General features: G+C 35.7%; 1 long non-coding RNA gene across 1 annotated transcript; it reads left to right on the top strand.

Moving 5' to 3' along the window:
- LOC309660824 lies at positions 1-25,440 on the top strand. Its single transcript, XR_014263649.1, has 3 exons — positions 1-4,044; positions 5,609-6,770; positions 9,101-25,440. It is a non-coding gene; the product is annotated as an uncharacterized lncRNA (long non-coding RNA).
- Positions 25,441-26,142: the final 702 nt, after the last annotated feature.

Genomic DNA, 26,142 nt, shown 5'->3' with positions numbered 1-26,142 from the left:
TACCACTCTTAAAAACTCTTCCTAACTAGGAAGAGCTATGAAGACAGATATAAAGACAATTACTTTATATTCCCAAAGTCTATACTTTGTTGCAATATTTAGCTCGCTAGACATACTCTGACAAGTAAAATTCAATTTTACAAGATAGAAGGTGTACCATATATTCTTTGCTGTGTAACAAATAAACCCCCATACTTAGCATCATAAAAATAAGCAGGACTTTATTATATCTCACAGCTTCTGAAGGTCAGGAATCCTGAATCAGTTTAGCTGGCTAGGACTGGCCTAGCACCTCTCATGGGGTTGCAACTGGCTGGGCTGAAAGTATCTGAAGGCTGGACTCGGGCTGGAGATCCCCCTACAAGATGGCGCATCCATGGGTGTTGGCAGAAGACCTCAGGTTCTTGCTCTGTGGTGGCTGAAAGCCTTAAGACTTTGCCATGTGGACCTCTCCAAAGGACAGCTCATAACGTGACAGTTTTCTTCCTCCAGAGTGAGTGTCTGAAAGAGAGCAAAGAAGAAACTCAATGATTTTTCAGAAGTGACATACCATCACTTCAACCACATTCTGTTAGCCACACAGATCACTTCTGATACAATGTGGGAGAAACCTATAGGAGGCTGTGAATATCAGTAATGTAATAACATTGGGGATCATTTTAGAGGCTGGTTACCTCAGAGGTTTTATGTGAATGGGCACATTAGCTGAGGATGCATAAACCTGATTAAAAGAAAAGAAAAGAGGAAGAAGTAAGATATTCTTGTCTCTGCTGCCTAAGGGCAAGAAACAAATGCTGAGGAAGCCAAATGTGTTCATGTGTACCATAAGTCAGTGCCATTTAATGTCTAATCTGCAGACAAATTCTTTGTCACCAGTCCAAAATGCGGTGCCCTAAAGACCCGGGACTCAAAACTCTGAGGACGCATGCTACCCAGCTATTTGTGGCGTCTCTAAGGAGGACGATGAGGCTGGAGCTGGGATTGTACTGGAAGAAGCTGGACACTGAAGCCTCTGCTGATGTGAAAAGCAGTGGCTCAGTAGACGCTGGCAGAAACAGGAAGCCGACAGGAGGAGCCATGCCTCTTCCTCTTCCTCCTGCCTCCAATATTCCTCTTGCCTCACCTACTGGTAGGACCTAATGGAAGTCAGCAAAGAAGAAATGTAGATTTAAACCCCAATCTCAGGTCCACTCGATTTTCACTCTCTTCCCCAAAAGAGGGATACACATATCAACAGTTGCATTACTCAAATTTGGGTGATGTTAATTACTTCTCAAGTTGAATGCCAGTTCTATTTGAATATTCCTTAACCTAATGACTACATTGTAAAGTTAGTCACCAACAATAATCTTTATATAAAACAATAAGGGGAAATAAGAAGAAAAGGAAAAGTAATTCATACGTATATATTTAACAAGTGAGGAAGACAATATGCATAAGTGCTACAATTCTATAACTACCCTCGAAGTGCATTTCTCTGTCATTTCACTTTCCATCCCATCTTCCTTTTCTCCTCAGCTACAGCCTCAGTGGTTGAGAAATTTTCACCTGGTTGGGTGACCCAAAATTTCACTCCTGAAGAGTTGGAGTCCCCAGCAGTCCTGCTTTTTTGATTGTGGTTTTCCTTTCATTATTACTATTGGTCACAGAGGAACTAGGACACAGCCCAGAGAATCACCTGTGTCAAAAAAAAAAAAGGCCTCTCTGTCACCTTTACATAGTAGAAATCTGATTTCCCTTGGTAACTACCAGAACCAATACAGTGACACTCATATTTGCCTGTAGAAACAAAGATATGAGATCCCAATAAAGTCAGATATTAGTCTAAGTATTCAATTTCATGGAACCATAAGTTATTTCCTTGGGAGTTAGTACCTCCAGTTCACCAAATCCCAAATTTGTAACACTAGAAACAAAAGTTTTTGAGTGAACGATGAGGAATAATAATGAAAGTTTCCAATCCCCTTTTCATTTCTTGTTTCCTAGACTCAAGCATTTGGTCAGAAAGGAGTAGCACCATATATTCATCAGTGGTTCAAAAAAATGCTACATCATGTGATAGAACCTGAAACTTTCAGGAAACTCAATTTCCTCTTCAACAGAAAGGATCCAACCTGTGAAGTGACTTAGGAATGGACACATGGTGAGGGCTGTGACTCTCCTCTAACAACTCAGGTTAAATTTCTGGCATTGGACCTGGAGATTTTCCCTGTTATGGACATTGGTAGCCTTCTGACAGCCTACCCTGTTAGTAGACTGCCAATCTGTTTTATTCTCAGGGACACCATATTCAATTAACCCCTAGCAGAGTCCCAATAGAGCAAAATATTCTGATCACTATTGTCTCCCCGCTTCCCGCTATGGTCATTGTGATATCCTGTCTGTAAGAGCTGTTGACTCTTGGTGCTCTAAATTCATATTATCCCCATTAAAATAGGGAAGCCATCTTAATGGCAGCATTTCCCAGAGTCACATCCAGCCTGCAGGGGACCAGCCTTTAGATCCCAGAGATCTTCATGCTCTGGTGTTCCTTTCGCTAATGTATTTATCAATGTCTCAGCGAATGGTGTCTTCTAGGCTCTATTAAGGATGCAATGGAGGACGGTATGCAGGTCACACATGATAAATGCACGCCAACATTTCTTTCTTCCAAAGAAATTCTTTCTGCCTTTGAATTTCTTATAGCATTTCAATCATTGTAAATCCAAGTTTAAGTCAATTAAACAAGTAAAGAATTGGAGGCAATTCCAGGTGCTTGAGCTAACTCATTAAATTCAGAATCCACGGTAAGGGCAACTGTATCAATATATTTAGAATTCAAAAACTGAAACCAATTACTGCTGAAGAGAGAAAGAGCTATTTACTAGGGTATTACCAACCAGGAAGAAGCAAGTACTTTTTTTTTTAATCTTCAGATCCTGCCATCTCTCTCTTACATTTCTTTTGGGTAGAACTCATTAAGAAGTCAACTAACGAGGAAGGCATTAGATTTGCAGTACCTCACTCCTTGTTTCATAGAAGAGGGTAAAAGGGGAGGACATTGAAATGAGAGACAGTAGCTTAATTAATGATGCAGCTTCTTAAAATAACTTAAAACAATTAAATACTATTTTACACATTATTAAGCTTACATTTGAAATTATCTTCATCTATTTAAATATATTTAGTTTTGTGTGAATATGAGTTAGAAATCTTAAACACTTTATAGGATGAAATAAGATTCAGCTACAGCTGGCAAAACTATGCCACAAAATGATTTACAAGTATATGTTTGAACTATGTTATTGCATGTCTCACAATGGATTGAAAATGTAAAAATCTGCATGTCTCACAATGGATTGAAAATGTAAAAATGTAATAAGTAAAAATTTTATTAAAAAAAGTCCTATTATCTGGAAAACATTCTAGTTAAGTTTTATAAAGTTAGGCTCAATACCTAAACTAAAATGTTTGTTTTGAATTCAGAACATCCTAACATAGGCCAGTAAATATGAATAAGAATAATATTATGAATAAGAATTAAAAGAAAGCTCAAAGTACTATGAAATTAAAGTAGTATAATTAATTAGAGATGCTACCAAATGCAAATACTATACTTTGAAATACGTGATTAACTTGGTTCTTGGGATATTTTTTATATTTTGGGACACTGTACCACAATGAGATTTGGGATGAGTGAGGTGTCTGACTTCTGTGTTCTGTGTGATTCTATTAGTGTCTCCCATGATGCATCCCTGCCAGTTTGCACGTGAATCATAGGTCTTTATGTAGAAGAATATCTGTTTGTCCCATGTTTAGCCTGGGGCACAAGTCATGTTTGGCCAGTGAAATATGAAGGGGGGTGACATTTGATAGGACCACACAGAAACTTTGAAAGCCAGTGTATACGCCCACTAGTTTGTTTACTTCCTTCCCGCTATGTCCCAAATAGGTGCTGCTCTTTCAGCCGGGATCACAGAGTTAAGAAGACACTTTAAGAAGGTTTGAAGCTGACCTTTATTTACCTGGAGGTCAGACGTAGCTAATCAACAGCCAATGTGCAATGTGAGTACCAAATAGTTTTTTGTTGTAAGGTACTGAAATTGGGAAGTTGTTTTTTGCTACAGCATAAATTAGTAAAAATTGACTAACACTTCTGTTTTAATTTAGTAGGAGAGAGGATATTTTGAACTCAGGAAAATTCTAAAAGCACTTTCACAAAAAAGTATATATGGGAGTGGAAGATGTGGAAATTAATTCTCTCAAAACTAGTTGACTGAACTTAGTCCTTGGAAAGACTTTATGGACTTCCAGAAGTTTATATCTTAATTTAAAAATGACTTAATTGCACAACATGAACTAAAGAATAGCATGAATCCAATTGTACCTTGTCACACCCCAAAGCAAAAAGACTGCACTCCCTCATATTCTTGCTAATATTTACATTCATTTAGCAGAGAAGATGTATATCCTTACATTTCTTAAAAAACAAATAACAAAGAAAGCAAACATGTGACACAGTTACAGAATGACAAATTATCAACCAATAACATCCTGTTTTGAAAGAGTAGGTTTTGACTGACATAAGAATGCCTCAACTGCATTCTAGAAGCTGTGAAATGTTATAACTGGAAAGTTGGTATTCCAAAAAAAAAAAAACAGAACAGATCTTTTTTACATTTTTTCCAATACTTGCTATAGAAATTATAGTTTATATACCATTATTTAATTATTTATTGTTGAAACTGCATTTTAACTGTGGGAAGTATTAAAATATTTCATAACATAATCTCAGTCACCATTGCTTACAGATTCTGCTACAGTCTAATATTCACTATTAAGCATGAGTTTTTCCTACACAACATTTTCAATGTCAATTGAAACAGGTGCTCATTTAATCTTTTTCCATCTTTTCTTTAATTCAATGAGCTGCTTCCTCTCCTTTCACTATTTTTGTGCTCACAACACATATTGAAGTGAGAAAATTTTGCAGGTCTAATTCTGAAACAGGTTTGAGTCACTTTTTAAAAAATATTTATGTTTCATATTGCTGTTGTTGCCATGAAACTATGACTATACCCCATTCCTTCCAGTACTAAGGCCACTCTCTGAGTTAGTTTTATATCTGAGAAAATAGCATAATTTATTTCAGACCAGTACAGCATTGCTAGAATAGTCTTTTTGTCCTTTTAAGTCAAGGAAGAGTTATAACTACACCTGAAGATACCCCCTACTCTCATGATAATATTTATTTTTATTTACATTCTTACTGCATTTTCCTCATCCTAGTTCCTACAACATGCCCATTTTCTAATCATATTATAGAGCTTCTGGAAAGCTAAGACCATGTCTTATTGTCACATAGACCTGATTTTAATACTTCTCTTATAGTGTGACAAATTGTAAAAATGTGAATACGTTTTTCCATCTCTTTATCCACACCTTCTGGAAATGAAACTCTGAAGCTCTTCCCGTTAAAATGTACTCTATTTTTCTATTTGTTCTGGCCTTCCTTTATGATATTTTTCCCTAATAGAATGTGATAGAAGTGGCCTTGTACAAATCATAACCTTTGTCAAAAGAATCTTAGCATGCTTAAATTTTGCCACTGCCTTGTGGATAAACACAGGTTGACCTGCGGGGAAATAAGAGACAACACGGAGAAGGAGGCGGGATCAAGATGGCAAAGTAGGAAGATGCTGAACTTGCCACATCCCATGAACACATCAAAGCTACAACTACATATGGAGCGACTCTCTCTGAGAACGACCTGAAGACTAGCAGAACAGATGTTCTACAACCAAGGTTATAAAGAAAGAACCACCGGGAGTCTGGTAGGAGGGGAGGAGAAATCTAGTCAGGACCCACGTTCCTGGTAGGTGACCCAAAAGAAGAAATATCACAGCTTGGGGATCCTCCCTAAGGAACAAGGGGTTTGAGCCCGACATTGGGTATCACAGCCCTGGGGTCTGGCAGCAGGAAGAAAAACCCCTTGACTGGTTTGAAAACCGGTGGGACTTACCTGAGAGCTGTAAGAAACCGAGACTCTGATGTGAAGTATGTGCAGACTTGCTTGCTCCCAATCCCGGTACAGAAGCAGAAAATTGAAAACACCTGGTGCTCTGGTTGCATGTGAGGACCACCCCAGCAAACCCCCTACCTGTATCGGGCACCAGCTCCAACCCCTCATGCTTTGGCCTCACTCCCTGCCAAAGCAGAGACTGCCATCACACCACGGAGAAGGTGCAGTTCACTCCGGACTGCAGCTCAAGCCATTTGACAACCTGGAGCCCTGGTCCCAAACCCATCTAAGGAGAATGCCATCCAGTGGGGAGAAGCTGCAGCACACTCCTAACTATGGCTTCAGGCCCTCAGTACCCAGCCTTGTCCCCCAGCCAGGCACTGACCACCATCACGCCAGGGAGAAGCAGCAGCTCAAGTGGGGCTTAGGCGCCATCCTTTATGAGCCTGGTTCCACACCCCATCAAGACAGTAAACGCCACTGCACCACGTGAGAAGACACGGCTGCACTGGGTTTTGGCTCCAGCCACCACCAGCACTGACCCCTCCCCCCGCCAAGGCAGCAACTTCCGCTGCACCCAGGAAGAAGCCCTGGCTCAGAACAGGCTCCAGCTCTGGCCCATCAAGCCCCAGCCCTACCCTACACCAAGGCAATGGCCATCAGCGCACCCATGCCCACTTCATGTCCAGCTCTCTCACCAAAGTCCCTGGACACACACAGACTGCATAGGGATGCTTGCACACAAGGACACGACTTTAAGACCGGATAGGTAACTATTTCGCCTAATTTCATAATTGACCATATATTTGTGGGTTTATTTCTGTGCTCTCTACTCTGTTCCACTGATATGTGTCTGTTTTTATGCCAATACCATACTGTTTTAATAAATGGTTTTAAAAGGGGATTTACAAGATCAGATTTTGCTTTAAAAACTATACTCTGTGATTTGTTGAAGGAACTAGAATAGACAAAAGTAGATGCAGAGAGGCCAGATAGGAAGATTTGCAGTAGCCCTTATGGTAGATTATGTTCCATTGGTGGAACATGGAGGTGATAAAGAGAATAGAGAAAAACTCAAAATATAAGAAGTTGAGGGGAAGAATGGAGAATTGGAAGAACGGGGTGACTCTCAAGTTTCTGGTGTGAGTGATTGATGGTGATGCTTACTGAGATGGCAAATAGTAGAAGCAACAAGCAGATTTGAACTGAAGGGACATTAAGACACTTTGGGGATAATATTAGAAAGCAGTATCCCACTACAATTAAGCTCATCCACAGGCTCTAGCTTTATTGCATGAAATAACAACATTTCCATTGTCAGAGTGCAATATAATACTCTGTTTGGCTAAAAGATATATGATTACTAGGTTAATCAAACAAATAGTAAGATTGACTGGGCCTTTGACTAATACATTCAGTTTCACTGTAAACCTAAAGCCCAGTGATTTTTGTATCTTTCCTAAGTTGTGCCCTCCAATCATCTTCTTAAGCTACAAAGAACTGCCTGTATTTTAAATTAGATTTGAAAACAGAAACTCTTTGTGATACATGTAGATTTCTTTGGTGGTCAATAGGCTTGATATTGGAGAAACTCAACTAACACTGGGGACAACAGTGTTTTTTTTTTTTTTTTTTCCTCAGTACTTAAAGATTAGAGGAAAAAATTTGGGTAGAATTTTTATTTTAATTCAATTTTTAAACTATCTGTTGATTTGGCTAACTTGCACACAGCATGTTGCTACATATTTTAAGGAATATAACAAGCCCCTCAAAATAATGGAAGAAAATAATTGGCAAAAAAACTTCACACATAGTTAAAAACTTAAAAAATAATTGACTTTATAACTTATATAACTGTATAATATAACTATGAAGGCATATTTCATTTGACTATGCTACATGAAAATACAATTATAAATATAAAATATATCCTCTAAAAATAAGACACAGGTTATACTTTTAACATTAGTCCTATATTTTAGTAAAAAAGAGCTAATAGGTACCTAAATAGTCCTCTCCTTTAATCCAAAACTAACAGTAATTATCTATTAAGAAAAGAGGGTTATTAACAATATATGAAAATACAATTTTCCCTTAGTTTAAAATTTTAATAATTGACTCTACTTCTTTCTCTCCAAATAATACCCTATACACTTTGTCACGCAACCTTTTAAAACAACTGTGCTTTTTATGCCTTAATCTTACAAATTCCAAATCAGTGGGGTCATATTCATGAAGTTTTCCTTCATTTTCAGCATGATAGAAAAGACAGAAGGAGTTGTCAAGGGCAGACAGGCTGGCTGTTTGTTTAAGGACTATGTTGCATTTTAATCCCTTATAATTAGACAGGTGTCATGTGCATTCTAAGGAGATCTATCAAAATATGCTGAACATTTTTTCTTTGTTTTTTCTTGTCTTCTCACTTTGACAGAATTGACTGAAAGGAAAATTGAACAAAGAGACATATTTAATTTTTTTTTTACTTGAACTACTGTCAAAATAGAAAAGCAAAAAAGAAATCAAGGGGTTGAGTGGTGGTTAGGTAACTGCATAATGGGTAATATTTACCTGGTAACAAAACCTCATTCTCATGATGGTCCTGCCTAGGAGACAGGAAAGACTTGGTCCTGATTCTAGCTATCAGTCGTACATAGACTTATGCTCCTGTGGGTTTATGTTGAGTTTGATTATTTCTAAGATCAGTCATATTAACTTAAGTATTGTTACAAAGAACAATCTTTGTAGAGTCAATATGTATACGGTAGAAGTCATGGTGAAAACACATATATGATGATTTAATGAGAAGCTTTTGTATTTTTCTTTCTTTAGAATTTTTAAAAATCCTTATATGAAGCTCATGCTCTACAGCAGAGTATGCACAGTAGGGAGACAGTATGTGTATAGTATATGTCAAGAAAAGGCATTATCTTTCTGAGATATAGTCATGATCATGAGTCTGCCTTTCATAGATTTTCTGTTATGAGTAATTTTACCAAAGTCATCAGATAATAGAGACAATCTAAGTGAACAATAGAGATAATCTAAGTGAACCAAGTAACCAAGCATCAAAACTAAAAGCAGTTCCATGTTTCTTTGTAGGGGCAGTGATGCACAGGAAACAGCTTTGCTGCGTGATTCGCTAGCAGTGTCTCTTCCTTGCTTCTGGGCTCCGCTAAGAGCAGTGTGCTTCTCCTTCTTCTAGTTTCTCAGCCTGAATAAAGAGCTTTATTTATTCCATCTTGTCTATATCTAGCTCTTCTACAATAGAATTTCTATATCGTGAGGCCCTGGTGTAAGACACTGTATTTTAAGTCATTAATGCAATAATCAATGCATGTTTTTTGTAAATATTATGAAGGATCACCTGAAGCTTTCACACAGCAAGTGTAAAATTTGAAGGGTAAATCACATGGTAGCATTTATATTGCCAAAGAATGACTATTTTAAAAATATTTTCAATTTTAATGTTTAGTATTTATAGAAAAATCTATGATCTTATTCTTTCTAAAAAAATAATAAGTGCTAAACACTGTACTATTTTTTTAATACACAAGTGAACAGGACAGGAGAAAAACCAGAACCTGGTATTCTAATGGGAGTAAATATGTAAGAAAATACATACTTTCAACTAGTGTTAACTGAAATTATATAGAAAATAAATTTAAAAATAAACACAGGTGATGCAACAGATGGTGAGTGGGAAAGATTCTTTAGTAAGATGCTCAGAGAATATCTTTGAGGAAGTAAAATCTAAGCTAAAGATGAGTATTGCAGTGACCCCAGGTGTGCAAAAATTGAATAATATAGAAGAAACGGATAATTCTTAGAAACATATAACCTACCACGACTGAATCAAGAAGAAATAGAAAGCCTGAACCGACCAACATCTAATACGAAAATTTAAGTAGTAATCAAAAACCTCCCAACAAAGAAAACCCCAGGACCAGATGGCTTCCCAGCCCTAAAAAAGAATGTGATACTGCCATTTTGAGGTAACATGGACAAAACTAGAAGGACCTTATGCTATGGAAATAAGTCAGACACAGAAAGAAAAACACTCCCATGATCTCTTAATATGTGGAATCAAAAAATTCACATTCATAGAAACAGAGAATATAATGGTGGTTACCAGAGGTGGAGAGGGAGGGGAAATGTGGAGATGTTGGACAAAAGGTACAAAGTTGCAATAGTTCTAGCTATACAATGTACAGCATGGTGACTACAGTTAATAGTATATACTGTATGCAGGATATTTGCCAAGAGAGTAGATTTCAGGTGCTCTCATCACACACACACAAATAAGGTAACTATGTGAGGTGATGGATATGGTAATGAGCTTGACATAATAATCAGTTCACTGTGTATATGTGTATCAAAACATCATGTTGTACACCTTAAATACATACAATTTTTATTAAAAAATAAATTTAAAAAATTTAAAGACCCTATTGGTCAGCCTCAAGAAAAGAGCAATCTAATTGCAAAATACACATCTCTGGCGTTCATAGCTCACCTGTTCTCACGTCTGAAACTTTTCCACATGTGTTCATGTACTCAATCTTTGAGCACTTGAGTAGCTGCTTCATGTCATGCTCTTGGTTAAATATCAGAGATTCACAATATACCCAAAGAAATAAACATTTCACCAAATTACCATAATGCAATATAAAGTACTATAATACATATGTATACATAGATTTATAAATGTATATGTTCTATCTTAGCTTACAGTAACCATCATCATATCAAATCAAATATGCAAAAAACCAAACTCACTATCTTTTCTCCCCATTCTTTCTATTCACAAACTAGATAACTGATTCCTTGTTCCAAATTCTTTACTATGTTTAATATTCCTAATCTCTAAACAAGAAGCACAAAAATTCCCTTGATGATTCTACTTCATTTATCTTATATATAGGCCTACGAATGCCTCTACTATTATTTTATTTCTGCAGTATATTTAACATTTTGACAGCTGAGTGAATTATTTTCTAACACTCACTTTTTCTATACAGGAAAATTATTTTCAGTAATAATCCTAAAATGAAACAAATAATAATAGTCAGAAAAGAAGTGACAATTTTGTTTTACTGGATCTCATGTGTGTGTATATATATATATATATATATATATATATAAAATCATGTCATTTGAAAATATACAAATTAATAATAATAAGTAAATATTACAGAAGTAAAATAACTCAAATTCTGTTTCTTCATTTTAAAAATCACCATACCCTCTGCTTATTTCAAAAGTACTACATTTTACTGAAGAAATATCTAATCCCTTAGGGCTTTCAAACACAAACTACCTGAAATGAGGTCAAAGGATTCCAAATTCTCATGAACTGACTCTTGAAATGAACGTGAAATGGTATAGTGGAGGCCATGGGTAATGGGAGTTGATTTTATAACTAGAAGTTCTTTGAATTAACATCCTTGTAACTGCAATGTTTATTAAGGAAAAGTAATTAAAATAGGCTAAGGTAAAGCTTGTGTATGTATGATTAAAACTCATCAGTAACGATGGCAACTGTTTGGTACTTAGACCAAAATTCTTCAAGAAAATGTATTTTATCTTTGACATTAGAAACAGATAAACTTTTATTCAGTTTTATTATTGTTTTGAAATTCTCTGAAACAATACATCTCCCTACTGCCTCTGCCCAGGCCTGAACACTACTTGGCCCTTTTGGTTTCCCATTCCTTTATTTACATTTTATCTGTACAGAAACCAGATGCCCATACTCTTACCTTAGAATTATTACTAAAATGGTTTTTCAGTATTTTCTGGTGATTATTTTTCCTTTCTCAGATGCTGGCTGAATATTCTTAGAAGATTAATCCTCCTAAAATAATGTCTGCCTCATGCCCCTATCCAACATTAAAAAGTAAAGATCAGACACATTGACTCCCTACTTTCTTCCATTAAGCCTAAACAATTTTATTTCTCTATTAAAAACTGACAGAATCTGTTTACCTTTTGCCGCTGATCTTTTCTATATAAATCCTTGTATTGTCTGCCTTAATTCCTCATTCTTACATATGCCATGCTAATGTCTGTCTATATGCATATCCTGCTTCTTTTTAAGACACGAGGCTCAATTCTGATAAATCCCTTCCTTTAAGTGAGCTTAACTCTTTTCTCCACTAAATTTTCTCTGACTACACCAATCCATAATAATCTATCTTTACCTTGAACCACTATAATCAACTTATGTTTTATTTCTATTCTAAATTGTATCTACTGAAAAAGTATGCATATCACTTGTAGAGAAAAAGGCATGGGATTTTACAAAAAATAATTTTTAGAATTTAATCATTTCTAAGTAAAGTTTAAAGGTATAAAGGACTCATAAACAGATAGACTTGTGTCTGAAAATACAAGATCCCCTGCATATCAAGAATATAGCATTTATAGATTTTTATATCAGTTTTGAAGCACAATTTGAATTAACATCTGTGATATGTGATATAACTTTTGAGAAATTTGTCACAGCTTTTTAATAAAGTAAAACAAAAGTATCTAGTATAAATACTTTACGTATAGATGTAGTACTTGTTCTCAAAGATATCAGTGATAATTTGCTATGAATTCAATTTTTCATAAGGGTTCTTTTCTATTAACTGAATATACGCCTATGTAATGAGATTAGTAGTTCAGTTTTTTTTTAATTTATTTATTTTATTTATTTTTGGCTGCATTGAGACTTCGTCGCTGCACGCAGGTTTTCTCTAGTTGCAGTGAGTGGGGACTACTCTTCCTTGCGGTGCACGGGCTTCTCACTGTGGTGGCTTCTCTTGTTGCAGAGCGCGGGCTCTAGGCGCACGGGGTTCAGTAGTTGTGGTGCGTGGGCTCAGTAGTTGTGGCTCACGGGCTTAGTTCCACGGGATGTGGGATCTTCCTGGACCAGGGCTCGAACCCGTGTCCCCTGCATTGGCAGGTGGATTCTTAACCACTGTGCCACCAGGGAAGTTCAGTAGTTCAGTTTTAAACTCACTCTAACTCATGTAGGTTTCCTAAGTAGATTATAGTTTAATAGATTTTAAAAGGTGTTCAAGTTGAGATAGATATATTTTTTTCATTAAAGAAAAAATGAATTTTTTTTCTCATCAGGGGATAATATTACAAATTCTATTTTATGTCATCCTTTACATCTGTATAAAATTTATTGATGGATTCCCTATGGTTTTCAAAGACATTATTTACATGCCTTTTGGGTGGCAGCAAAGTAGCTTTAACTTTTTGCTAGATTTCTGTTGGTTAGATGGCTCCTTTCTGTGGTAATTTCATTATAACTTCAACGTGGGTTCCAACTCTTATGGCTGCAATTACTTGTAAAATTTAGAGTTACCAGATTGTAAAGTTATACTATCCACTACCAGCTGCCTAAGGGTAATTTCCCCATTAATTTCTGGATCTACACTAAGCTTTCCTTTTTATACAAATTTTAAAAACAGGAAAAAAAAGGAATTCCTTAAGGAAAAAGAGTCCTTAGAGCTAGGTTCTTATAGCTACTATTTCTGCTGAAGTAATAATAATAAACAGCTAGGTTGATGATTGGCAAAATCTTCCTTCCAAGCATGAAGCTCTTTTTTTTTTTTTCTCTCTTTTTTAATATTAACTAAAATTATATCTATTCTCTCTAGTCAAAATCACTTTTGAAATTCTGTTATGCTCTTTCAAGGAAGTAAAATTTCCCAACCAAAGATATCAGTTAGCGTGGAGCATTTCCTAACAAACTTCACTGTCCCAGAGACAGTCCCAAACCAGGGAGTCAGAGAGAGCTCTAAGCCATCAGAAAGAATGTCATAAGTTCATACGTGAAGCTTAAAACTTTTGCACTGAACTAATTTTACCTAAATGGATCAAGCTAATTCTCAACAATACCAACTAAATGAGGGGTTGTTCTACTTAATAGTTCCCTCGCATAGTACAATGGTACCTAAAAGCTTTGAAAGAGCTAATGTATTTCCAAAATTCTCAAGATATTACCCGGAAGATCACCGACTTGGGATAAAAAATAAAAAGATGACTTATAAAGAATAACTAACTGGAGGACATGCCAAACCTTTACTCCACAAATTAGCTGTTAGTCCATTATTCTTTCTGCTCAGGAATCAGCTGCAAAGAAGTATATGCTGCTGAATAGAGCAAAGACTTTGTCATTTTCCTGTTCTTATGAAGATATTGAAAAATAACTGATGGTCCTTAAAAAAACAAAAAAAAATTCACAGACTGGCCCAGATGGAAAATTCCATTCTGATAATTTAGTTTAACTTCCTTATTCTTTATCTGAGGGAACTAAGGGTCAATAGGTTAATTGATTTGCCCAGACTAGAATTTGTGTTTCCTGAATCCCAGTTCAGGGTTATTTTATCTTCGCCGATAATTCTTAGCTCTCTGGTGGCTGGGGATCAATTAAAGATCACATGCTGATGAAATTAAGGATGTGTTCACATTCCCAATGCTCTCTACAACTTCAGAATCTGAATTCTCTTTCCGTACAATGCTACGATTAGAAATGATTTGTTGTAATTTCCAGACTTATTTATTTTTAAATTATGTGTTGAAATGTCAAACCAGGTCAGTGTGTTTTCTTATCCTATAAGCTGCTCTTGTGGAGATGGAAGGTTTATTGGTTGGTTGGCTATCACCCACATACTTGTGTAAGATTAGTTGAGATTTATGTGGAAACAATAGCAGTAAGAAGTACCTGCCTTGATTTTACTATTTATTTACTTCTGAAGAGGTCTGACGTTTTTAAGTTTACGTGATTGTAATGTTGACACAACATCTGTGTGTTAGCATTGTGATCAGGACTGAAATCGTATTGTTATTATTATTTTCTGGCCGTACTGCACAGCTTGAGGGATCTTAGTTCCCCAACAAGGGATCGAACCTGGGCCCACAGCAGTGAAAGTCCCGAGTCCTAACCACTGGACCGCCAGGGAATTCCCATGGAATCATATTAATTTTTAATGATAATCCAACTAGGATGTATTTTAGCTTTGCTGTTTGTATACAACACATAAACCTATAGCACACAAAGTAGCCTCTTAAAAAATTCCTCGATTATCACTTAGAACCTTTTCTAAGTAATAATATACCTGCATGTGCTTAGAGATCTGTCAGCATGAGTTCTCTGCCACTCTTCTTCATCCCCTACTCTGGTTCCATGGCTCCTCTGATCGAAGCCACTTAAGAAAACTTCACCTCCATCACCCGGAAGGTGTCTGTTTTCAGAAGTCCAACATTCATGCCAAGGGTGCTTAGTTCCTGAGATGCCAGAATGTTGCCAGCTTGTAAACAGATCTGTAAGCATGATCCTCCCCTAATCTAACTACCATCACATGAGCTCTTTCTCAGCACAGCTCTAGATGCACTAAGCATCTCATAGAATTATCTTGTCAATATCTAGTCAGGTGCTAGCCTTCTTTCTTCACATAAAATCTCAAAATTACTCTCAAGGAAACAGAGCCTTCAGTTTATAATTCTCATCTGCCCTGTAGAACTTCAAAGTTAGTACAATGGCTCAACTGCACGGGGTTTCTCTGAAATTTTGCTTAAGTGTCACCTGCTTTGGAAGCTTTTAACATCAACTCCCATCTCTTTATCCTAGTATTACTCCTTTTTCATTCTCCGTATTCTATTCCCCACCACTCTGAGAATTAGCAAATGTCCTCGGGGAAGAACAAAATAGAGTGAATGTGTAGCTCTACTCTGCATTCATCTCACTTCTCTTCAGAATTTTATCCTTGCCCATCCTGACTGCACTGGCATCTCTCCAATGCCTTTAAATAGAGGTTTTATATATTTAGCACAGTTTTGACAGTCCTTTTCAGTAAGCAGCTGATTCTGTTATAGATTACTCCGTCATGATCAGAACCTGTGGTCTCTACTTGCTAACGTGTTTTTTCTCTAACAACAAACTTCTTAATCTGTCTGATTTCTTAAAAACCGGTCATTTTGCCACACTGGTGAAAACTTTACAGATAAGAAACTATTTTAAAATATAATCTACCTTGGTTCTTTAGTGCCATTTTCCCCTTACCTAATTACATCCAACAAAACAACAGAATATAGGTATTGGTTAGTGCCTAACTTCTTATTAAGCCTTTCTTCTTGAGTGATATACCGAACGGAGTATACTATAATTCCACACCAAAGACAAAGTGATTTTCCACTACAAAGTTTAAGTTAAACTAGTTAGACCTGTCAAATTTCAGGGGGATTAACACTTAGCTTCTATAGAGTAATAAGTGACCAAGCCCCCAAATGAAAGGGTACTTTTCTGGCAATACAGATATTTCCAAGTACTGCTACAAATATCTGAGATTTCTTCTTTTAATATGGCAGCTTGAGTGAAAGAATAAAATCTTATTGACCATTTGCCTTTTCTCAGTGTTTAACTTCATTTTCAAATAGCTACTTGACTATTTTTAAATGAATCCTTTGTTTAATGTTTTATGCTATTCTTTATTCAGATTTCAATTATAGTAAATTTGGTAAATCAAGTTATATAATTTTTAACTTTTTTAATAGGTCACATTCTTATCTACTTAAAATCATTTCTGTACCACAATTTTAGGATGATGACGGTATGCCTTACATCATTATTAGATCTTATTTATCATTCTTACTGACTCGTGTAACAATCCCTCAGATGTCTCCAGAACCATGATGGATATTTTCTGAGCATTTATCACCTGAATTTTAAATTTGGGGAGGCTTGAATACAAACAACTGTATTGACTTATCAAAATATTATTCATAGGAAATATGAATTTCCCCAGACATGTTTATTTCAATATGAGAAGAATATAGTTGCTGAAGCTAATTTATCATCGCAGATAAATATCACTCAGTGGAAAAGTATGTGACAATCTTTGAGTTATTAATTTTACATCTATAATTAAGGACTTTTAGTATTTCTGTTTCTTCTTTGCTTACCTTTACTTCAGTGATGGATATTTTAGAACAAGTTGAAAATGAAAACTTTTTTTTCCTTTTAATATTGCTCTTCTGCTGTGAACCATACTCAGTAAAACATGGAACCTGAAAAAATAAGAGGAGAAAAATAAATTTTTGCATTTAGTAATGGCCCTCTGTGGTCTAAGACATTGCAGTATTTTATCCATATTTTCTTAAAAGATAGCTCGTTTCTTCCAAGCAATGGAGCATCAACAGGCTGACATAAATTATTATGTTTACTTACAGATTTGTGTACAATTTCACACTTATCATATAATCAAAGAAGACACGTCCTATCTTGGATCATATACCTAGGACTATAAAATAGCATAAAAATCAAGAGTACCCTCCTGTGAGGGAAGACAGCTACCTATAAAGATGTGAAGACCTGAACGTGCAACACCTCTCAGGCCACAGAAAGGAGTTTGCTTTTTATTTCAACTTTCAATGAGAACAATGGCAGGGCTCTAAACAAGTGGAGAACATGACCTGATATGTTCTTAAAATATTATCATGGGAGCCGTTTGGAGATTAGTTAGCAAAGGAAGAAGAGTGCAAACGAAGATGCCAGGGAGAAAGGCTTGCAGTCAGGCAGGCGGACGTGACGCTGGCATGGAACAGAACAGCAGCTGTGGAAATGGAGAGGCAGGCGGAATAAACGGGAGGGAAGTTCTGCATTTAGAGCCAGCAAGAATGTCTGATATATCAGGTGTTGGTGTGTGTGAGGGAAAATGATAGATCAAAGCTGATATCTAGATTTTTGGCCTGAGCAACTGATGACGTGCGCAGTTTGCAATTTGGATCTTTGAGCGCCTTGTTTTTTTGTCTCAAATGGAAGATCTCTGGGCACTTCCCAGGCCCTCTCTCTAGACCCGGATCCTTCCATGGAGAGCCACCATTACACATTTTCCACCTTGTCAGAATAGTTACAGGCTTTGACGTTATTAAAAGGTCTTGTCTTTAGAGGCGGAACATCAGCCTCTCAGAGATGGCCTGGTGCAAGTGTGCCATATTTCGTTCACCTGAACTCTTTTCTGAATCACAGCTTCTCTTGTTCCCAATTTCTGAGTTACTTTTGCCCTCCTCGTCCCTCCAGGATTCTTTTGGGAGCAATCACTCAGAAGTCTTCTCTTTTGCTTTAGTGGAGTTGCAAAGTTTTTCTTTCTAGACCCTTATAGAATTATTTATATTTTTTTATTTTTCTGCTATTTCAAATAGATTTGGGCATGAGGGAAAAATAAATGTGCATACTCATGCACAGATCTGGAATTCAAAGTCTGCAAATACAGTTACCCGCCAGCATTTTGATCAGGCCCATTCTAGAAATCTATGTTCAGGTAGCATATCAGAATTATCTCTGGAGTTTTATTGTCATAGTTATTTATTTGTTTATTGAACTAAATAGCTTACTCTACTTGATATACAAAAGGTTCTATATTGTCCTTAAATAATAGTTTTCAAAACCATTTACGCTTCCAAATCGAGTTCTACAAACATGTTCTATGCCTAGGTTCTTCTCAGCTATGCTGAATCAGAATTGTAGGGATGTACAATATCTGATAACTGTATTTTTATGGATTCCACAAGTGACCAAAATGAGCAGCCTGATTCGAGAAGCATTACCTTAGGGTAATATGCCCTGCTACGTCTCCAACATTTTAGAATTATTCTGTGTAATGAGTGATGTCACCCATGAGACTGTGTTATAAATATGATCCACGTGATGCAGAAAATAATTTGGAAAACGTATCTACTGATTTAGATAATTTGGATGCAGCCCTTTCTAACACCATAAATAAGGAGGCAATCATCACTCTCTGTGCAGATGACATTGTTTCATTATGAAGAAGCCTTAAGCAATTAAACCTTTGATGAATTATTGTGAGAATAATAGCTCAGCAGTAGCAGAGCTAAAACAAAACCCTAATGTTTGACAGATATTTTCTAAGGCTTCACTGATTAATATACAATCTCACCCAGAGGTCAAATTATTGTGACTTAATCATCGGTCATTCTACAGGGACTAACATAAGTTTCTACTGAGGTCATAGTGTCCAATCGGTAACGTTTCACCTTATATCGTTTATTACCTGAAAAGAATCCCAGTATCACTCTCATATTTTCACAGCTGCAATGTGGATTTATCTGCTGAATATTTAATATGGAAATATACTTTCTATGTTTAAAAACTCACTATTTCTTCATTGCATACTTTGTGATACCATTGGCAATGATTTTTTTGAATACTCTGAGTACAAAACCACAATTTTGCTGCCTAAACAAATTAGATAAGCAGAAGAATGACAATACAAAAGAATGAGTGAACATATTACCATTTACAATACTGTATTCTGGCTGGACTCATGCTCCGTCCAGGTCCTCGGTCACTGCGACAATGGTAAGTTGATACATGTTTTCTGATCTAGTCTTCTCTCTAAAAGGGAATAATAACACAGTTTAAAAAAGTATTTTGAGGATAACATGAAATAACATTATAAGTGGCAAGCAGAGTTGCTGTCATATAACCAGGCTCAGTATACGGTAGCTATTATTCACAGTTGCTCATCTTAAAAAAAATTCCAGTATCTACAGATCAATGCTTCTTTTCCTATTCTATGCACCCACTTATTTCCCTAATACTGTCTTTCTTCTTTCCCACTCGCACCTTCTAGAACCCATGCAAACATACTGCTGCAAAGCCTAGCAACTGGAAATAATTCCACTTCTTTTCCTTTTTTCATTCCTACTCTAATGTTCTATTTGACTCTGTTTATTAATGTTGACATGCTAGCTTATTGAGGTGTCCCTTTTTCATGAATTTGATTTATAGAGTTCCAATAGGTTTGCACAGCAGTCTTTATCTCTAGGAAAATATTCTGGTTTATTTTGTAGGAGTTCTAGCTCTGACATTTCGTGACATTTTCCCTTACTTTTGACAGTTTTTTTTTTTTTTTTCTTTAGATAGTGAACCAGACTGGTGAAGTGTTTCATTTGTTTGATCCAGCCTGTTTTATACCTCATAAAGTCCTACAAACTTCCCATCTCACAATACATCCTTGTTTGGTTTTTATTGGCACTACTTTTGGCTTTACCTTGAATTATTTTGTTGTTGACTAGGATATGGGAAGTTGACTTTTTCCCCTAAGTAACAGGCAAACATATTTTTGTTTATTTTTATAAGAAACTGTCCTCCTTCCATAATCATGCTGTCTGAATTTACTTATTTTTGAAGCACTATAAAATAAAATATATTAATTCAACTAAAACCTAATTTGAACATTATTTTGCAACCTGTTCTGTGTTCATTTATATGGGTCAGTGTTACACAGTCAAAAAATTTTTGTAGAATCTTCCTGTTTCTCAGCAAAGTTTCTATCTTTATCATTTACAATAAACACTACTATTCAAAATTACTGATAGAAAAAAATGACTACATTTTCATAGCGTAAGAAATGTATTTTTATCATTGTTAAAATGAACACTATTAACGTAACACTTTCTGGCTAGTGGTGGAAATTGCTGACAGTAATTGGATAACACTTAATCGGGACGGATTCTTTGCCTCACAACTATTGCCACTACACTTGACAAAGCAAGAGTTATCATTTCTTTCTACAGAGCCCCCTTAATAAAAAAGTCAGTGTGTAACATTTTTGCAAAGCTGGAAGTTTAAAGCTTCCAGCTTAGTTATTTCTTTATTCACATGTCCATTATGCCCTATTGCTATCTCAAACTTTAAATTTGGGGTATCTCCAGCTATTTAACCCACAACCAAGATACTGACTTTACTACTGGACTTCTACATTGCTAGTCCAAAATCTGTGTGAATTCACATAAATAATCACATTCCTACACACACACACACAAACACACACACACACACACAGAGACTTCATCTTATTGAATCATTTTACTGGTAATTTTTCTACACCAACTTGTTTTCAAGGTGTTTGATATAAATTTGATAAATATTAGAGACAGAATTTTCTGCTGTGGTAGATTAATTATTCCTCCATATAATAAATATATTTAAAAGATGCAGAATAAAACAAGATTCTAAACATTTTTTACAGTATAGCTCATTCTCCCCAGAATATATTCGAACATAAGATCAGAGCTGTAAAGAAGAGATGGCTTAATTAAAGTACTATATTCACAGCTCGCTATTTAAATTGTCTCTCAAGGAAAAGGTTAGAGCATATTATAAAAGATGAACATGTCATCACACCAATATTAACTAGCTTTAGGCCTTCTTAAAGAGCAGGGAAACATTCTCCCAATTTCTCCAGAGAAGGTTTTCAGACATTTTGGTTGAATTTATTCATGCATAAATAACCTTAACAAGCTTATCTTTGCCCTTCTCCTGTGGTTTTCAATTATTTCAATTTGCCAAGTCATTTTTCAAAAAATCATTTTTGTCATAAATTATAATTTGTATATTTAAGGAAACGAATGTTAAAAGCCATTTCGGGGGCCAGGCTAAACTCTCCTATCCATCGCTCACACCCCTTGAAACCATTACTGAGATTCTCCTGACAAAGCATTCAAGCTCCCTACCATTCCATCCCATCTGTATGTAGAATTCCAACCTTGGTTGAAACCATGTCTTTCTCATGCTTATCCGTGTCTTTCTTGTGCTTAATTGAATCACACCCGAAGCAAGGACGTTGCCCAGAGGAACTGCACTGCCATGAACTCCTGGTCACGTCACCACCCACAGTTAACTCCTCTGTTTTGATCAGCAGCATTCTATTTCCTTCGTCATGCTACACTCTCTCATTCTCCTCAATCACTACTTTTAACCTTCTTGACTTTCTTTCAAGGTCCTTAGCAGATGAAAGGGATCTGGTCAAAAGGCTCTCAAGTCGACACCAACAAATTAATCAATGTGTATTTACGTGGACCTCCTTCCCTACGGTTCTAATGTATGAATGACTCTGGTTTTCTCTGTAGCCAATTCCTTTGACTCCGCCTTTAATCACATCCCTTTCTTCCTCTCAGCTCTCTGGTCATAGATTTTCTCGGACAGCCTCTGGATACCCATTTGTCATTTTATACTGGACTCTACCTTTCAATGTTTATTACATATTAAAATTATCTTCTTAGAAACACAGACACTCCCTTGACTCCGTTCTTTTCCAGTTCACACTCTATCTCTCATTTACTTTACAACTTATTTTTTATGGAGTTTTGTGAGCACTTTCCGTTTCTATCGCTTATTTCCTCCTCACTGTTCCACTCAATTTAATTTGTTTTCTGATTCCATCATTCCAGTGAGACGGTTCTTGCTAAGGTCACTCAGACACTTCTCTGAGACATCTCTTTGAATTCTCAGGGGCACATCAAACAATCTGTCCAAAATCAAACTTAAATTTTTCTCCCTAAATCAGTTCATAAAGGGCATTTGCTAATTATGTCATCACTTACCCTGTTTCCCAAGCCAGAAAAACTGGATGGCATGTTTGCCTCTCTTTTCTAAACCTTGTATTAATTAGTAAAATTTATAATAGGTCTTCCTAGTGTGAGGCTCACAGAAAGCACTTGGTAAATGTTAAGTATTAAAAATAGTAACAGCAAAACTATCACCTTTGGCATCCCTTAATATTTGGGTAGATTTGTGTTTTACATGTGTTTTCCTCTAAAGGTTTCAAGTTCATTGAGGAACGTACGAATCCCCAATTTTTATACCCACGTCTGACTCCCCTATTGCTATCACAGTACCTTTAGAAGGCTTCTCCACGCCAATTTTTTGTGCAGAAAGAATATTAAGCTGTACTTCCACTTCAGCAGGCATCAAACTAATGGAAGATGAATAAAAGAGATACACATAAAATACAAAATCCTAAAAGATGAAAGAAAAGGTGAATATTTAATAAACCTCAACTTAGGAGTGCATTGTCTTAATATAAAATAACATAAAGAACTTACAAACACATATCAATATATTTTACTACTTACAAAGTTAAAATTTTGTTAAAATGAGGCAAAAATAGTGCTAAAACAAATTAAAGACCAAATCACAAATGGTTGAAATATTACAAAAGGTAAGTTTTTCCAAAAGATCCTTGAGAAAAGAGTTTGGCTTATATGTTATAATCTGGCATATATTCCAGATAGACCTACCCCTGGACCCACAAATGGGATTTCGGCATATCCTCACAGATTGGCAGATATTTGGACTCTCCAAACCCATTTCAGTGGTGGAAATATATTGGGGGTTTTGGTGAAAGCAGAGGAGAGTGTGTCCATGATACTGGGGCCAAATTAACGGGGAAGATGGCAAGCCACAGATCTCCAAAACCAGCTCATGGTGGCAATGTTAGGGGGCCAGAAAGAGCTGCCTTCAGTAGGTCCTTGTTGGTTATCTATTTTAAATATAGCAGTGTGTACATATCAATCCCAAACTCCCAGTCTATCCCTCCTCCCTACCCTTCCCCCCCAGTAACCATAAATTCGTTCTCTAAGTCTGAGTCTGTTTCTATTTTGTAAATAAGTTCATGTGTATCATTTTTTTTTAGATTCCACTTACAAGCGCTATCATATGATATTTGTCTTTCTCTGACTTACTTCACTTAGTATGATAATCTCCCGGTCCATACATGTTGCTGCAAATGGCGTTATTTCATTCTTTTTTATGACTAATATTCCAGTGTATATATGAATATCCTAATAACCTCTTTATCCTAATAACCTAAATGGGAAAAGAATTTGAAAAAGAATAGACGCATGTATATATATAACTTAATCACTTCGCTGTACACCTGAAACTAATACAGCATTGTTAATCAACTATGCTCCAATATAAAATAAAAATTTAAATAAAAAAAGAAAGAGCTGCCTTCAGGAAGGGACTCTGAAACTGGAGAAGAGATTCCACTCCTCTGGTTCCATCACAGTGTGTGATATAAAAAGGACACTCATCTTACTTCTGTGTCAAAGAGAATAGCATTGGAGAAATTCAGTATCCACTCAAATGAGAAGTCATGCCAATAAATATAGTTGAATGGAAAATGGAATAGCATTGCCAAGTAGATGTAGCCAAAGCCTGTAAAGATTATTGGTACTGGGAGAAGTTCTAGCAGTAAATGACAGCAAGGTGACCAGGAAAAGAAAACAGTATAAGGATACACTCTGTAGTGTGTAAAAAGATAATTCTTCCACATGTATCACTGAGCACATGGGAGACACTCCTGAAGATGTCTTAAGATAAATGGAAAAAGAAATAGTTGAGAAGACTTGGAGATCCAGGGGTAGCAGGTGAGAAATGTTAATAAAATTGTGGTTATTGGCACTTGTATGTTGCATTTGTACCCATAGCTTGGTGAGGTAGACAGATCTATCACTTGCACACAAACACACACACACACACACACACACACACACGTGTACAAATTTAGCCTAAGAATTCTGCATGGAAACATAGGGAAAATGTCTATAATTAATATAATAAATAGAAAACAGTGGTTACTTCTGTCTCCTGGAATGTTAGGTCAGTTTAATTTTCATTTACATATATTTGGCATTTTTTCAGTAGTTCCATGATGATGAATATATATATACATATATATAGTAGTTATATATTATATAAATATATACTATAATTTTTTAACACATAAAAGAATGTTATTGAAAATAATGATAATCATATCAGTTTTCTGAGTTTTATTTATCTTATTACTGTTAAATATTACAATAAAAACTTATTGAAATTTCTTTAAGTCTGAATAATTGTTTTTTGCATCAGGAAATGTTATGCTCATGTTCTCTATATTAGTGGATGTGTGGAAAGTGGGACGTTTTGAACAGTGAATAATGAGAAGAGACGTATTTGTTTTTAAAGCAAGAGACTCTGGTCAGGTGCAGATGTTTAAAGAGAAAAAGTGTGAATAAGTGAACATGTGAAGCTGAAGAGAAAACAGTGAGACCTAAATGTTTGGATGACATGATCTTTTCTCTGTCTGTAAGCCCGCATTTTTTTTCTTACAACTTTAGGCTTTGGGTGTATGCATGTGAAAAGGGAACCTTAACTACTACACTGAGCTCCCTTCTCCATGAACCAACAGCATAGAGTCTTGTCAGGTTGAAGACACAGCTCAGTTGTGCTGAAGCCTATGAAACACGTTCTATAGACCGACTTACAGCTTCCCCAGAACCAGGTAAGAGCTAGTATCCATCTGCTTTTAAAAACAAAATGATTCGATAGGAGGACAGACACTATATGCTTCTGAGTTCAGAACGGCCATGTGGCGAGAAAATATAATTATAAATATTCAGCTATTTCCCCAAGATCACAGACAAACATACACACACACGTGTGTTATAGGTGTAGAGATTCTCTCTCTCTCTCCAACTAAATAAATAAATAAAGTATATATACACACTTTAAATACTATATATACTATATGTATACTTTAAGTACTTATTATAAATATGTTTATATAGATTATACATAATTCTTTATATATATATTTATATATTTTCTTACTTGAGAACTGTAATACATACTTAGAGATTGAGAGAGGAAGTATAGTTATTCAAAGTGGAAAGGTAAGAGCTAGAGCAAGTTAACAGAAAGAGAAATGGGAAGGGGAATGGCATGATAAGATATTTTGATTACAATAGGTACCCAACTTTTTCCGTAATTATTCTGACATAATTTATTCTATTTTTTTCTATTTGCTAAAAAGATATAGGATAATGTTCACTGGCCCATTATATAGATATGTACACACATATGTATTTATATATACTATACATATAAATATACACATATATTTATATATACACATATATATCTGTATATGTATGTGTGGGTGTGTTTAACTTCTAAAGGATTATACATTGACATTTTGCCACTTGAAGTTAATCCTACTAAAATCTTGCTTTTGGTGAAAGACATTACAAAGTACAAATCTGTATTATAATTGGAATCTCATTTAAATATCCTAAGAGATTCCATAAACCATAGAACAAGCCAATAGTCCAAATTTAAAGTTTAAGCATTTACTCTGTTTTCAAATTACTTTTAAAAATCATTGGGTTCATGTAATTTTGCAATATTATTTTTATATTCCAAATTTTGAGTGCATTTTTTTAAATGATGAAAGTTTATCCACAGTGCCGATATGTTACCTTTGTATTAGGTTCTTATTTCTTATAGA

Source organism: Balaenoptera physalus (genome assembly GCF_965194825.1).
Source record: "Balaenoptera physalus genome assembly, chromosome: 5".
Lineage (NCBI taxonomy): Eukaryota > Metazoa > Chordata > Mammalia > Artiodactyla > Balaenopteridae > Balaenoptera > Balaenoptera physalus.
This window is presented reverse-complemented; position numbering and strand designations above follow the sequence as displayed.